A 17,863-nucleotide genomic window follows, 5' to 3' on the forward strand; every position below is an offset into this window, starting at 1 on the left:
CTGACCATAAGAGACCAAGGAAAAATGGTTGTGTTGTAGACCATAAGTATTGTATGCAATCAGGCCACAATTGCCTGCACCATAGGACAAGAAAGAAAAACCAAGGAATATGGGTTAGCTAGCGAGTTTTAACATAAAGCTCGAACAATCAATGGCATCTGTTGAAAGGAAGTTACCATGTATAAATATAAATATCACGAATTCTCCACTTCTGACGGGTTATGTTGCAGAAGGTTGCGGTTGTAATTCTCTTTTAGGCTTCACAAAGATAACCTACAATCAATTTAAGATGTAATTTAGCTGGTTATTTTGGCTCTAAGTTACTCTCCAGATATACTAATCTAATTGAGTAAGAAAATTAAATTAGCTTACCTAATGGGACGATCTAAGGTTTCACAGTCCCTTGGTCATCGTGATATGGCCAAACATAATGAGAGTCTACCTGTAAATAAGTTATAAACAGGCAGTCAAAAGTTAGAGCTAAACCGGATTTAAATAAGACCTACAGTCTCTATTAATTTCCTTCAGAATTCGAAGTAAGGCCAGGATGTTCACTCACCTAGTTAGTAGATAAGGGTTCTGCTCTCTATGGGGGTCCGAGTCGTATGTCAGGACTAGCAGAGTTTCTTGCGGTTATATCTATGGGACTGTTGCCTGATTGGATATTGAATCGACCAATCCGGGACAGGTTACTGGATACTGAGTATGCTAATGAGTTTCTTAGAGGGATACTGATTCTATTGGATCTAACTATCCAATCAGGGGACCCGAGACATGGTTTCCTTTCTGGTCCGTAGTTTAAGCCTCTGATCGTGAGACTGTTGCCTGATTGGATATTGAATCGACCAATCCGGGACAGGAAACTGGATACTGAGTATGCTTATGAGTTTCTTAAAGGGATACTGAGTCCATTGGATCTAACTATCCAATCAGGGGACCCGAAACATGGTTTCCTTTCTGGTCCGTATTTTAAGCCTCTGCTCGTGAGAATATGCTCGGGAGGTCATGCTTAAACTAAACCCGAATGATATAATGTGTGGCAATAGATGGGATTGTTCAGAGTTTTAAGGGCCAAAGCAATCTTTGTGTAGGAAAAAATAAATAAAGAAATTGTACTCATAGATAGACTGTGACGTAGACTGGCACATGGTATGTTGATGCGTCAGGTGACTGTCTTAAAGGTGTCAGCCGCAGTAATAGCTGAGATCAGCAATATCGCTGAGCTACAAAGATTAAGATAAAGGTTAGTAAAGATGAAAACAATATGCAGAACTAAATAGGACGGGACTCGTGGTCGGATTAACCACTAAAATACACGTACTCCGTCGATCTAAGACAGAATTCTTGTTGGGGGCATATATTATTAAGTGAGAGTACTCACACGAGATAATCCGGTCACGTTTGAATCAACCAAAGACTACTACAGATTTACATCTATTACTACGATGGTAAAAACACTCAAATCAAGTAATATAAATATCTATAAGCATTTAGTCCAATCTTCCCGACTATTTAAGCCTTGATAGATTGCATTTAAATGGCAAAAATACCACTGTTCCCTTATCTTTCTGGTCTTGTCAATATCACCACCTCTCCTATTGATTCTGATTTTTTCTAAAATAAACCACCTGAGGTCATCACACGTGTGTTTCAAAGCTTGGAAATGTTCAGTAAGGGGGGCATTGGGTTTATTTGTCCGTATTGCAGATTTGTGTTCCAAGATGTCATGTGCTTATCTAGGTTCCTGATCGATACTGTGACCTTATGCCCCTATTCGGCTATAAATCCATTTATTCCCTATATTGGCATAACCGTTCAAGTGCGATTTTCTGTAAAGTCATCTCTGGCCTCACACGAGCAGAGCCACAGAGCCACATTCCAGCATGACTCTCTGCTACTTCCTTTGCGACCAATTAGTGCAATGACAGAGCAGCAGTCACTATCTGATATTCCTAGATAACACTCCGAGTTCTTCAACAAGATAAAAACTTAGCAAACCTGGAAATCCCCGCTTGCTATGTTTTGATTAGTAATGGAACTCTAATGAGCAACTGATAGCTGCCACTTCCTAGTGACATCTTTAATTGACGTCTTATGTCCAGCAAACTTGCGTCAAACCCGGCACCTGTCAGGTATAAATATTACCAACGTTGCCTTAAGCAATGAGCGAACATGTTGCTGATGCCAGCTGCCTGCATGACCCCGTGTTGGTAACAACTAGCACTCTGTCGCTGCAGCCTGCTATCCTGTGGTGGTGAAGCTACTGATTACCATTATCGCCGCTACAGCGCGACCTATGGTGCAGTACGCTTGAGGAGCCGTGCAGCCGTCCTCTGCGAAGACATCCAGCCCAGCTGCCCGCGGACGCTGTCACCCCTCCTTCCTCCAGACGCGCTGAGAGAAGCCGCTGCCTTTCTCGTGCAGAGAAATCCAGTCCCGGCGCTTCCAGTTTACCCTCGCAGGTGACTGGGATATCGAGAGAGACCCCTGAAGGAGATACCAATCCTCCATCATTCTATTCAGAGGTATGGTGTTGACTAAACCCTTAGACGAGAATTCTTGAAACAAACCTTGGCAAAACCAACTTAACTTAAGCTACTTACTTACTCCCCTTCTCACGTGTTAGGCTTAGGTCAGGCACACCGGGGTAGGCTTAGTTAGAAGCACCAGTTGAGTATGTTAGCCTAATGTATATATGACTGTATATATGTTTTATTACTTTTAAACCATTGTATGGCTAAGAAACCATATCAATGCTTCTACAGTTCTATTTCGCTATTCTTATCTTACTGTACGTACTTTTTTGCAATTGTGGCAATACATCTCTCTTGTATGAGAAGAAAGACTGTTCAATAAATGTTAACCTTTATTGATACACGCCCGTCTCTCTATTCTCTACATACTGTGAAAGTAAACTGCACTAGACTGACTGAGTGAAATCTGTGTCTATTGTTTCACACGACCCTAGAGATCGACTCTTGATCTGAGGAGCAAAGTTGTCATGTTGCACGGTTGTTGGAAAGCTGAATCCCTTCTTGTCTGTGCCAAGGAAGCTGATCACTTCCTATGCAGAGAAGAAAGTTTCCAGTGACCTCTGAGCTAGTTGGTAACACAACCCAATTAAGTTTAGCATAGTCAGTGGAGGCCTGGAATATAAGCAGTTCCACGTCGATACTACTGTTTATGTTATTCCAATGCGCAGGGCCTAGTGGGAAACTAGGAACTACACTACAAAGACACGGGTACGCAACTCCCTGCTGGTTTCTCCAACGTATCCCAAATTGCAAGGGCATAAGATTAAGTATACCACGTTTTGGCTACGGCAGTTGTTAAAGGTGGTAGGGGTTAGGCGTTTGCCATTGTATTCCAAATTTTTGCCTGTGATACAATTGGGGCATATCGAACAAGTCCCACATTTGTGGTTGCCAGATGCTAGCCCCACGGTGAGGGTCGTTTGAGTTTCCTTGATTGGTTTATAAGTGTGAACTAGACTGTTCCGGATGGTTTAATTTCTGCAAAAAGAAAAAAGGGGCCTATTTAATTGTTTATCCATATTAAAATTAAGAATTTTCCAGTTTCTGTTGATAATATTTTTAATTTGGTTCCTGACATGCGTATACCTTGTAACAAAAACTAGTCTGTCTAGAGTCGCGTCTCGTCTCTTGTTGGATTTGTCCTGGTCTAATAAACTGCTTCGATCATAAAAACGTGCACGTTTAAGTGCATTTTTAACGAGTTTCTTTGGGTAACCCCTAGCTAATAATTTGTTTTTGGTATTGTCAGAGTGTTTATAAAAGTCATCAAGAGTGGAACAATTTCGTCTCAATCTGAGAAATTCGCCAAAAGGCACATTGTCTTTCTGGGCTCGAGGGTGATTGCTGGAGTAATGGAGAAGTGAATTTTTATCGGTGGGTTTGGTGTAAAGATCCACCTTAAGTATACCATCCTCCTCTTTTATATTAATATCCAAAAAGGCTACCTTATCATTACTATAGTGACCCGTAAACTTTATATTGGGATCACCCAGGTTCAACCATGTTAAAAATTCCTCTAGATCTCTGCTGGCACCGCTCCAGATGAAAATAATATCATCTATGTAGCGGTGCCAGCAGGATATATTCTCATAAAAGGGAGCAATCTCATTGAATATGTGTAGTTCCTCAAAGTTACCAACATAGAGGCATGCCAGACTAGGGGCACAAGTAGCCCCCATACTGGTGCCCTTAGTTTGAAGATACAGCTCATCCTTGAATAGGAAAAAAAAATTCTTGAGGATAAAGAAAAGGCAAGAAATGATGAAATCACTATTGCCCCCTCTTAGATCTTCTGACTCTAAAATAGATTGTATAACCTCCAGAGTGGTATTTTGTGGGATATTCGTATAGAGGGCTTCGATATCCAGGGCGACCAGAAACTGGGTCGCCCTGTTGAATTCTCTACCCTCAAACGTAGCAATCGCGTGGGAGGTGTCTTTAAGGTATGACCTTTGTTTCTTCACAAGTGGTTGTAGAAAATGGTCTGCGTAGCGGCTAAGTGGTTCCAAAATAGAACCAATCCAACTGATAATGGGTCTCATCGGGGGATCTACAGCATTTTTGTATATTTTTGGCAGACCATAAATTGCCGGGATGGTGGGGTGCGTGTTAAGGAGGAATTTAAATTCTTGATCATTAATGAAGCCTTCTTCCCTACCTCTTCAAAGGAGATTTGCTACATCCGTTTTTAACTGGCTGAGTTCCATGTATTTAGCTCTCTTGTAATGTTCTTGTACATTGAGAAGATCTCTAATTTTCTTCTCATAGTCTGGGGTGTCAAAAATTACTACCCCTCCGCCTTTATCGGCCAGTTTAATTGTTACCTCATCACTATTGTGAAGATTAGATAAGGCTTCTCTCTGTGCTTTCGAGATATTGTTGTTAAATTTATAATGCCCTGGGTTGGTAAGAAGACTCTTAATCCCCACCTCAACTACGCGTTCGAAACTCTCCACACTTTTGTCAACCTGTTGTAAACTAGGGAAGAAGGTTGATTTAGGCTTAAGGCCCGTTACACTAGGGACTGGGTCATATGTTCTATTTTCAAAGAATCTATTGAGTCGTACCTTTCTGAAGAAGTTTTTTAGATCACTTTCTATATTAAACGTGGAATTAATATAGGTTGGGGCGAAACTAAATCCCTTTTGAAGTACTTCTTGCTCTGAGTTAGTCAGTATTCTATTGGAGAGGTTCACAATTGGGAACTCCTCTACCTCCAATATTGTTTGTTTCTTGTGGCTATGTATTCCCTGGAGTTGTTCTGAGGTAGATGGTTCCGAGGTGGTTCTGACCGATTGTGACCCCTGAAGGTTTGTTGCCCTCGATTCGGTCGCCTCTCTAAAAAAGGTTCCCTAGAGAAGTTTGGTCCTCCTCTATTCTCTATTGGTCTCTCAGGTTCCTCCTCACTACTGGACCCGGATGTTTCTAAAAAAGTAATGCGTTTGTTGCCCCCTCTTGAATAAATTTGTCTTTGATAGTTAGGTTTCTCCCAACGTGGTTCACTTTTGTTGGAGAAGTAATCTTTATGAGTGTAGGGGTAAACTAATTCTTCAGAGTATATTTCTATATCTTTTTAAAAAATTTTTAGCTTTTTGTTGGACAAATAATCTCGATATCCTTCGACATCTTGATTGATTTCCTCTAATTTCTTTTTTGCATCTTCTAATGCTGGTGATTGTTTGAGTGATGTTTCTAATTTCTCAATCTCTACTTTTTCTATTTCTATGACTTCTTGGGCTGTTTCTATTATTAATATTAGCCAGTCGCGACTGCAGCGGTTTGCTATTAACGTCCTAATGCTAGCCATGATCAACTCATTAAAATTCTCAACACCAAAAAGAAGTTGATCAGAACTGAACTCCATGCTGAATTTTTAATTAACTATTTACAAGCAGGAGTTATTCCCATAGGATTGCAGGTCCGTAATGAGCCAGAATTGTTCGTGGAACACCCAAAATTCATTGAAACCTGGACGTTAATAGCAAACCGCTGCAGTCGCGACTGGCTAATATTAATAATAAAAACAGCCCAAGAAATCATAGAAATAGAAAAAGTAGAGATTGAGAAATTAGAAACACATGGAACTCAGCCAGTTAAAAACGGATGTAGCAAATCTCCTTCGAAGAGGTAGGGAAGAAGGCTTCATTAATGATCAAGAATTTAAATTCCTCCTTAACACGCACCCCACCATCCCGGCAATTTATGGTCTGCCAAAAATACACAAAAATGCTGTAGATCCCCCGATGAGACCCATTATCAGTGGGATTGGTTCTATTTTGGAACCACTTAGCCGCCACGCAGACCATTTTCTACAACCACTTGTGAAGAAACAAAGGTCATACCTTAAAGACACCTCCCACACGATTGCTTCGTTTGGGGATAGAGAATTCAACAGGGCGACCCAGTTTTTGGTCTCCCTGGATATCAAAGCCCTATATACGAATATCCCGCAAAATACTACTCCGGAGGTTATACAATCTATTTTAGAGTCAGAAGATCTAAGAGGGGGCAATAGTGATTTCATCATGTCTTGCCTTTTCTTTATCCTCAAGAATTTTTTTTTCCTATTCAAGGATGAGCTGTATCTTCAAACTAAGGGCACCAGTATGGGGGCTACTTGTGCCCCTAGTCTGGCATGCCTCTATGTTGGTAACTTTGAGGAACTACACATATTCAATGAGATTGCTCCCTTTTATGAGAATATATCCTGCTGGCACTGCTACATAGATGATATTATTTTCATCTGGAGCGGTGCCAGCAGAGATCTAGAGGAATTTTTAACATGGTTGAACCTGGGTGATCCCATTTTAAGTTTACGGGTCACTATAGTAATGATAAGGTAGCCTTTTTGGATATTAATATAAAAGAGGAGGATGGTATACTTAAGGTGGAACTTTACACCAAACCCACCGATAAAAATTCACTTCTCCATTACTCCAGCAATCACCCTCGAGTCCAGAAAGACAATGTGCCTTTTGGCGAATTTCTCAGATTGAGACGAAATTGTTCCAATCTTGATGACTTTTATAAACACGCTGACAATACCAAAAACAAATTATTAGCTGGGGGTTACCCAAAGAAACTCGTTAAAAATGCACTTAAACGTGCACGTTTCTATGATCAAAACAGTTTATTAGACCAGGACAAACCCAACAAGAGACAAGACGCGACTCTAGACAGACTAGTTTTTGTTACACAGTATACGCATGTCAGCAACCAAATTAAAAATATTATCAACAGAAACTGGAAAATTCTTAATTTTAATATGGATAAACAATTAAATAGGCCCCTCTTTTCTTTTCGCAGAAATAAAACCATCCGGAACAGTCTAGTTCACACTTATAAACCCATCAAGGAAACTCAAACGACCCTCACCGGGGGCTAGCATCTGGCAACCACAAATGTGGGACTTGTTCGATATGCCCCAATTGTATCACAGGTAAAAATTTGGAATACAATGGCAAACGCCTAACCCCTACCACCTTTAACAACTGTCGTAGCCAAAACGTGGTATACTTAATCTTATGCCCTTGCAATTTGGGATACGTTGGAAAAACCAGCAGGGAGTTGCGTACCCGTGTCTTGGAACACAAATCTGCAATACGGACAAATAAACCCAATGCCCCCCTTACTGAACATTTCCAAGCTTTGAAACACACGTGTGATGACCTCAGGTGGATTATTTTGGAAACAATCAGAATCAATAGGAGAGGTGGTGATATTGACAAGACCAGAAAGATAAGGGAAAAGTGGTATTTTTGCCACTTAAATACAATCTATGAAGGCTTAAATAGTCGGGAAGATTGGACTAAATGCTTATAGATATTTAGATTATTTGATTTGAGTGTTTTTACCAGCGTAGTAATAGATGTAAATCTGTAGTAGTCTTTGTTTGTGCGAACTTGGTCCTTAAAAACAGGGTTTCCTTGTTCTCCAAAATGATCTTAAAACTCATTTTTTCCCTATCTTTCCATCCCATCCCGGGTCTCACAATGTAGGTGTTCTCCCATGACAACAGACGGTTTTTGGTAATATCCACTTGTCTGTCCCTGATCCTTTTCAGCGAATTATGTAACTCACACGCCCGCCATAACTAGCTTGAGCTATCTCACCCATAGCGGGTGCTTTTTTCAGCACAACAATTGTGATATCGGTATGTCACAATTATCTGCCTTTGACGACATCTAGGGAGATTCAAACGTGACCGGATTATCTCGTGTGAGTCCTCTCACTTAATAATATATGCCCCCAACAAGAATTCTGTCTTAGATCGACAGAGTACGCGTATTTTAGTGGTTAATCCGACCACGGGTCCCGTCCTTTTCAGTTCTGCATATTGTTTTCATCTTTACTAACCTTTATCTTAATCTTTGCAGCTCAGCGATATTGCTGATCTCAGCTATTACTGCGGCTGACACCTTTAAGACAGTCACCTGACGCATCAACATACCATGTGCCAGTCAACGTCACAGTCTATCTATGAGTAAAATTACTTTATTTATTTTTTCCTACACAAAGATTGCTTTGGCCCTTAAAACTCTGAACAATCCCACCTATTGCCACACATTATATCATTCGCGTTTAGTTTAGGCGTGACCTCCCGAGCATTATTCTCACGAGCAGAGGCTTAAAATACGGACCAGAAAGGAAACCATGTTTCGGGTCCCCTGATTGGATAGTTAGATCCAATAGACTCAGTATCCCTTTAAGAAACTCATTAGCATACTCAGTATCCAGTATCCAGTCCCGGATTGGTCGATTCAATATCCAATCAGGCAACAGTCTCACGATCTGAGGCTTAAACTACTGACCAGAAAGGAAACCATGTCTCGGGTCCCCTGATTGGATAGTTAGATCCAATAGAATCAGTATCCCTCTATGAAACCCATTAGCATACTCAGTATCCAGTATCCTGTCCCGGATTGGTCGATTCAATATCCAATCAGGCAACAGTCCCATAGATATAACCGCAAGCAACTCTGCTAGTCCTGACATACGACTCGGACCCCCATAGAGAGCAGAACCCTTATCTACTAACTAGGTGAGTGAACATCCTGGCCTTACTTCGAATTCTGAAGGAAATTAATAGAGACTGTAGGTCTTATTTAAATCCGGTATAGCTCTAACTTTTGACTGCCTGTTTATAACTTATTTACAGGTAGACTCTCATTATGTTTGGCCAGATCACGATGACCAAAGGACTGTGAAACCTTAGATCGTCCCATTAGGTAAGCTAACTTAATTTTCTTACTCAATTAGATTAGTATATCTGGAGAGTAACTTAGAGCCAAAAAAACAGCTAAATTACATCTTAAATTGATTTTAGGTTATCTTTGTGAAGCCTAAAAGAGAATTACAACCGCAACCTTCTGCAACATAACCCGTCAGAAGTGGAGAATTCGTGATATTTATATTTATACATGGTAACTTCCTTTCAACAGATGCTATTGATTGTTCGAGCTTTATGTTAAAACTCCCTAGCTAACCCATATTCCTTAGTTTTTCTTACTTGTCCTATGGTGCAGGCAATTGTGGCCTGATTGTATACAATACTTATGGTCTACAACACAACCATTTTTCCTTGGTCTCTTATGGTCAGAGGGACAACAAAAGATCGCATTTATACAGAACAGGTAGGCATGAATATAAACTATCTCTTCTATTCCTAACAATGTAGCATTATATAAGATATGCATTAATGCAAAACTCCTTGTTACCACAGAAACAGAAATATACTACTACCTGCAGCATTGTATAAGGCGACTACAGAAGCCCACGCTCCAATTAGGAAACGTGAAGTGATCCCTATAAAGGATCGTCAATATTATCCCAGGGTAAGCTGATATTAATATGACTACCCCATACGTCTATCTCTGAAACTTGGGTGTTCTTTGTTACAATTCAACTGGTTTAGTGGACCGTACCCCCCACTTTGTTTCAAGAGTAGTGAAATCTGAGGCCCAAGTGCCCCTTACCTGCGTTTCTAGAGGAAATCTTTATATGTGGAATCTAGGTAGTATAATTAGGTTACCTAGGAAGGGTTCTAAAACGTTTTCCGAATAAATAGCCTTACTTACTGCTTTGTTAGCTCAAGACATATTGGGAAAATACAGGATATGTTTGCAGTAATCTTTATTGTCGATAAACCATGTGGCCAAATTTTGAGCGACAAAGTCAATAGCCATGAGCCACTTCCAGTAAATCGTTTCTCTGTTTTTCTAAGGTTTTTCTAATATTTTGAAAAAATGCACATGTTAACCTAGAGAAAAAAATGGTGTCCATTGTAACCAACATAATTAATAGAGATGACAGAAGACAATGAATTGTAAATATGTTGTGATTTTTTCCACGTATTAACTACAGTAATGCTATAAGTCCACTGAGTTAAAAATTATGCTAATTTTCTGCATGACATTTACTCCTAGGGCGATTTTACATACCCTCTGGTTCTGGCAGACAAAATGTATGTCTTGATAAAGGTGATCATAATAAGGAGTTATCACCGAAACGCGTCGACGCAACCTAAAGCGTATAATTCAAGTCTCCAACACCATAATAGATACGCTGATTTGGTAGTGATACTACTCTGGTGATATTAGAGCGGAGAAAGAATATACAAACTTGTATCCAACAAATGTATGTTGTAACTGTTCTGTCTGCTTGTAATTGTGCAGGTCACAATTATATGTATTGTCTCAATTTTATCTTGTTTTAGTTCAGGGATTTAGTTTAGTTCCCTATAGATTTTTTTTTAATATATTCAAATAAATGAATTTTTAACTTTTCCATATTTTGCTGTATGTATTTGTTAAGTCATAAGGTACATTATTTTATACCTGTCTTTATCTGTGCCTTAAGGGAACCCTTTCTCTTACCTAGGTTTAATAACCCCATTTCCCTTGGCCTACACAAGGGGTACCTCTCTATTTTTTACAGACTAATATCCTCCACTCAACAAGCGATAAATAAATACAAACCTTTGTCCTCCTCTATCCTTCTGCTATCATTCCAAATCCAAATAACTGACTAACCTATCCATTATCCATCACTTAAAATGTACTTGCATGTTTCACTATACTAATTTAACACTAATCCTCTATGGGTCCCGGAATAGCGTGCTACCCGCCGAAAAAGCCTTTGATGCCTCGTCAGGGGCAGTAAGCGCTATATAAATGCAATTACAATACAATACAATACAATTCAGATATGGCGACGTACAATACAAAGCATGAACAGCGTACAGTATGCTAGACAGTGTGAAATCAAGCGACGCTGTTGTCACTGGACAATGGACGTCTCAAGGAAGGGGTCTGACTTCTGCAGGCAGTGATGAGGACAGGGGTGCCGACGTCAGCGGGTGCCTATTCGTTCATCAGTTTATGGGGCACGCGGATGGAATGCCACACATGCCAGGGACTTGCCATCATATCTAGGAAATGAGAGTGGAATAAAGTTTGAACATTTTGCCTCGGTTTCTTGCTCCCCTTTGATGATTCTGATAGGCTTCCTTTTCCAAAACCTGCAATAATGCAGTGACCTTTTTTCAACGTGCCTTCTCATAAGCCCTTTAAAGTCAGTGGTCCACATTACTACCACTCTGGGACTAGCCTATTATTTTGACATGCTGAGGTTTTACTTCAGAATGTCTCCCACGGCTCCTATCTTTCTACTTTTATTTGGCCTAAGGTCTCCCTGTCCCACAATGCTGATATTTTTAGTCTTACATATAACACAGCAGTGAAATAGGGCAGATGGATTCAGAAAGGTAATATTTTGCGCTGTTTTGTGTGCTTTGTGTCTTGCTGTCTGTGGAGTTGCATTAACTGGAAGTTGGACTGTCAGGTTTTACTTGCCACCTCAGTGTCTGGCAGGTTTTCAGTGGTTTCAGTAATGACGTTGAAGACAATCTTGAGTCTTAGACTTAGGTTGCTTCACTTTTGGGTAGGATTGATTCAAGACAGTGTGCTTCTGTGGGACTTGGTATTTATCCAGTTGAAATTTCAGCCACCAGTGTGTTTATTCCCACCCGACCCCATTTTCTTTCACTCTAAACTTTTTGTGTTTTAACTTCTACCATGGTAATGGCGGGCCTGAACAGACCCAGTCTTATGGGCTCTCTTTAAAAAGAAAGGTGTTTTGTTACTAATTTACCACAACTGTTATTCTGACCTGACAACTGTCTGTGTCAGGGCCCCTGCAAAGCTGTTTACATTACATATACGTGGAATAGGAGTAAAGGGTATATTTGCTCCAACTGTTTCTAAAATATCGCATGTGATGTTTTACATAGCAGTCTATGGTGCAAGAATATTCCTACTATCTACTGTATAAACTGTAATATTAATGTATTTTAATATTTGATACAAAAGTGCTATGAGAACCAAATTTGTAGTGATTCGGTATCCTGTGCGTTAAAAAAGCGGAAAAATTTAATTCTCTCTCAGGGGATCTCCATTGATAATCATAAGCTGTGAATGGTCTTGCTCACATTCGGGCCCCCGGAGTAGTTTTTACAAAGTGACATCTACTTCCCCCTACTTTGGAAAAGCCAGGAAACATATGTGACAGACATGTTCAATTTTGCAGCCTTAAAAACAGGCTATGTTGCCAATCCTATTGCATTAATTAAAAAAATGTAGTAGGGAAAAAGGTCATACCCTTAAAGGTCACTTAAGTAAAATGAAAAGAGACCTTTTAAAAACGTCCTTCACAAAGGCTTGTTACTTCTTTTTGAAGTAAGTTAAGGAGTAGCAACATTGTTTATAAAAATGCTTTAAAAAAGTTTCGTAAATCCATTTGCAAGGCTCATAGTGACTCTATTTCCTCCACAATTTCTTCTGCGTCTAATATGCCACTGGAACTCTTTAAAACCATCAGATCTTTTCTTTCTCCCACTGTCTTACCCTCAGATTCATCAAAGCCACATTCTGCGAATTCCAAATTGCGAAAATTACCGAATCACAATTTCGAATTCGCAGAATGGGATTCATGAAGAAATGCGATTAAAAAAAGCAAATTGCAATCAGCCGCAATTTCCATTTGCGATTATGCCAAAATCGCAGAATCACCCTTATCCCGTGTTGAAATTGCGATCTCGCAATTACCGAAATCGCAAATTGCGATCTCGCTAATTGCGAGATCGCAAAAACGGGAAGTCACATTTCGAGCACAATGATGACATCACAACCAGGAAGTAGGCAGTTCCCTCCCTCATTCTGCTCACTGAGCCTGAAAGTGGAAGCAGCACTGGCCAGGGCTCCACTACAGACCATCTGCAGCAGCAACCCAGGAGACAAACAACCCCAGAAAATGTCCCAGGAAGCAGCAGGGAGCAGTGCCCCTGGAAGGAAATGGAAAATTAAATTTTCCGAGCAGGAACTAGAATATTTAATTGAGGGAGTCACAAAGGACCATGACCGGCTTTTCGGTAAGGATTCACGGAGGGTGCCTGAGTCGGACAAAAGGTGCATTTGGCTGCGCATCCGCGCGAAGGTCAATGCAGTGGGAGTGACCCAGCGCTCTATAGACAAACTCAAAAAGAGGTGGTATGACCTCAGAGGGCAAGCAAAGGAACGAATTGCAGAGAAGTTGGGGAGCGAATTGCAACCGGAGGAGGAGAGCTCACTGTACCACCCAACACCTCTGAATCCCAAAGCATGCGTGGGGGTCACCCGGCTGGACTCCTCCTGACACACCCAAGAATCCCAAGGTAAGTGCCATGCGACTGCGACCCTGTCTCCTGATAATGGCCATGACTCCAGAGCTACCCATTAAAAAAAAACCAGTTATGCAGGGCATGCACACCAGAAATGCCCAATTGCATTGTGGGACTTGTAGTGTGACCACAATTTCCAGATAGCCCCATGCAGCCAGACCTGTCAACTGAGTCATTCCTAAAGCCAGTCAGGGAATGGTAGCCTGCATGCATGTAGCAACCTCCCATGTGCAAGAAACATGTCATTAATCATGGTCCCATGTACATCACAGGTGGCACACAACAACCCAGCAGCGACAGTGAGGCCCTACACATCGACGACAACCCAGACGACACCGAGGGAGAGGGCCATCCTTCCCTTCAACCAAGACCATCACAGCCAGCACCAGCAGCAGTCGTACCACCACCTGCCCCTGTGGACAGTGCCACACCTGCAGCCACAGGCGCGCCACAACCACACCGTGTAACACCCATGGCAGTGGCACAGCCCACAACAGTTGCAGCCAGGAAGCAGACAAGGTGCACAGCCACTGTGCGATCACAGTCCAGCGGACTGGTGAGGGCGCAGCACGACACAACACCACGTGCTGGCAGTGGGGCAAATGTCCGGGGTCCTGGCCTGTCCATTGAACGTCGGATGCTCCGAGACTATCAAAAGCAGGCACGTCACTTGGCAGCCATCCACCTGCAGCTGCACAAGACTGCACATAATGTAGGACAGCTCACTGACAGCATGCAAAGCATGACCACTGCTGTCCGTGAAAACAGCCAGGTCCTGTTGTCCCAGCAGGATGTCAACCGCCGCCGCCACCGCCAGCTGCTGACCCGCCTGTCAGTGTACACACGCTCTAATCATATCATTGGAAATGCCACCTCCCAACTATCGCGCCGCTCCCTAGCGATGCATATTCAAATGGTGCAGTGCTGCCAGGATGTCGCTAGGGCACTGGAGCATGTCACCACAGCAGTGCAGGGTCTGCAGGCGACTGGCCATGGCCAAGCTAGTGGGGGGATGATGCCAGTGAGGGCAATTCCAGTCACAGCAGCCTGTTGTTGCCGCTGGTGACGGTACCCCGCCGCAGCACCAGGCCCACTGCAGCCTCACGGGCCAATGCTGATGTGGAGGAAGTCGAAAGGCGACTGGGAGCGTCCGCCCGGAGGCAGCACTGACTCTTTGAAATGTACCTGCAGGGCCATGCTGATGATACAAGCATGCCCTCTTCACATACATGGGGATGTATGGGTTAATACAGCTCTCATGCAATATGAAACAATATTACTACATTATTGTGAAAAAAACAATAACATTTGATATGCACAAGTTATTCTGACTCATGTCATTATTTAATTTGTCATGCATGAGTATAGTGTTTGGTGAGGGTAGTGGGTGCACTAGAAACAGTTCATTGTTATTTGGTTGTGGCACCTGTGTCCTTCAGCAGGATTCTCCCTGCGTGCATGATGCACATGTGCAGGTAGCCGATTGTCCCCTTCTGACTCACTGCCAGAGATCTCTACAGGTATCCTCCGCTTGGTAGCAATGTTGTGGAGTATTGCACACATGGCCACGATGCAGCAGCAGACCTCAGGCTGGTATTTGAGGGGCCCACCAGTCTTGTGTAGTATGCGGAATCGGCTCTTCAAAAGCCTAAATGTGCGCTCAATCAAATTTCTTGTGCGGATGTGTGCAGCATTGTAACGCCGTTGCTGTGGAGTGGCAGGGTTGAGGTATGGGGTGAGGAGGTACTCACGGAGACCGTAGGCGCTGTCACCTGAATGAAAGGAGCAGAGGGTGAGTGCCTGTTATGCGCAGCTACATGGTCGCAATGTACTGTTTGTTGGCATGTGTACTTACCTAGTAGGTGTCCTTCCCCAAAGTCTCCCCTGGCCAGACGTTTGTGTGCATGCCGCTGTGACTGAATATGAAGGAGTCATGTGTGCTCCCCGGGTATTGTGCCACTATGTCCGTGATGATTGTCTTAGCGTTGCACACCATCTGGATATTCAGTGAGTGGTAGGACTTGCGGTTCCAGTACATGTATTCTGTTTGTGCAGGTGGGCAGATGTGGATGTGGGTACAGTCAATGCATCCAATTACATGGGGGAGTTGCGCAATGTTGTAAAAATCAAGCTTGGTTTGATTCAAGTCCTGTTGGGTGGTCGGGAATGTGATGTAATGGTGTAGCCGGGTCAGAATGGCCTCCAGGAAATTCCTTAGGCAGCGGGACATGGTGCTCTGGGAGATCCCCCTCTGCATATGCAACTATCCCCTGGAAGCTTCCCGAGGCAAGGAGGTGCGGGCTGCACAAGACCTGGACATGGGTGGGCACGGCATTGGTCCTCATTGTTGGGTGCTGCATCAGGGGGTCAAGGTCCCGGATGAGCTTTGCAATCATTGCCCCATTCAGCCGGTACTTTGAGTAGATTTGCTCCGCAGTTTGGCCCAGAAGTGTGATCCGCTGGTGGAATATTGGCTCCTGGATCCTGCGTCTGTTCCTTGCTGCAGCCTGGAGCCTTCGCCACCTAACCACCATGTAGAGTCCTGGCATTGTGAATGTCCTTATGCTCCTACTGTGTCTCCTTATGTGTGTTTGGTCAGGGCCGCACTTGTGGCAAGTTTGGTATTTTTTTTATTTTTTTTATTGACTTCATGGTTACCACCTGGTTTGGGTTCTCCTTAAATTGCGCATCGCAAATAGCGATTTTGTGGTTTTTCGCAATTTGCGATTTTTGATGATTTTGGTTAGCGATTATTTAGCGAATTCGCAAATTAAATCACAATATCATTGTAATCTCGCAAATTCCGATTCGCCAAGGGGGTTCCACCTAGATTCTGCGATTTATTTTGCGATTTCGCTACATCGGTTTTGCGAATTCGCTAATTGGTCATTTTTCTTATCATGAATTGTGGATCATTGAATTGCGATCGCAATTGCTAATTCGCAGCTATTGCGATCGCAATTTTGGTTGATGAATCTAGCTGTCAGAGAATAAACGTACTCCTTCGGCCAAATTTTGTGACGATCTTTCAGATTTCTTTGTTAAGAAAATCCAAATAATGTATGCTCAGTTTCCAACTCAAATTACGATTGATAATCCCAATGCTTACAATCTTGACTTCTGCTCCTCTATTATCAGTCTTTAATCCTATTTCCCTTGAGGACTCAGCTAAAGAACTTGCTAAGTACATTTCTGCGTCCCCCTGACATCTTAAAGTTAGCCTCCACATCTGTCAATCTATTGTGAATGAGAGCATGAATACTTCGCTGGAGTCTGCAAAAGTTCCCAAGAGTTGGAAACAGGCTCTTTTGCTTCCATTTTGAAAGAAACCAAATGCTGATCCAAATATTTTAAGCGATTTCAGACCAATTTCACACTTGCCAGTTGTAGCGAAAATGCTGGAGAAACTAGTTGATAGACAACTCACCTACTTCTGCATGATTCTCAATCTGAATTCTGTTCATGTTTCAGTACCAAATCTGCCTTGCTTGAATCAGAGTTTATTAAAGACAATCTTGATCACAATTCCTCAGCAATGGCGGCCCTACTTGACCTATCTTCAATGTTTGATACAATCTCTCACACACATTTTTTAATTAGGATCAGGTTAATTGAAATCCAAGGGTGCCCCTAGGCTTGCCTTAAATCTTTTCTTGAAGACAGGCAGGCTGTTTTTCTTCCACCTTATACATCTACTCCAAAACCTCTTGGAGACTGGGTTCCACATGACACATCTTTGAGACCTACTTTGTTTTTTTTCACTTTTGTGACGCAGCGGCGGCGCAAAAGATGCGCCATGGTGCGGGCTATTTACAACGTGACGCATCTGGGAGATGCGTCACGTTGTAAAGCCCTGCGCCTTAAGGAGGCGTTCCGGTGTGGGGAGGGGGGGGGGGGCGTTCCTAAAAGTGGCTGAGTGAAATCTACAAGATTTCACTCAGTCACTTTTAGGCCAATGCTACGTCAAAAACCCTGCACCTGCTTGAAGCAGGCATAAGGCTTGACGCAACATCAGTAGAATGGGCCCTCCAGAGCATTGCTGGAGCTGCGTCGCGCATGCGACACAACTCCAGCAATGCGACACCTTTACGGCACAGATGCGTTACGCATCTGT

This window comes from Lissotriton vulgaris, chromosome 5 (assembly GCF_964263255.1).
Source record: "Lissotriton vulgaris chromosome 5, aLisVul1.2, whole genome shotgun sequence".
NCBI lineage: Eukaryota > Metazoa > Chordata > Amphibia > Caudata > Salamandridae > Lissotriton > Lissotriton vulgaris.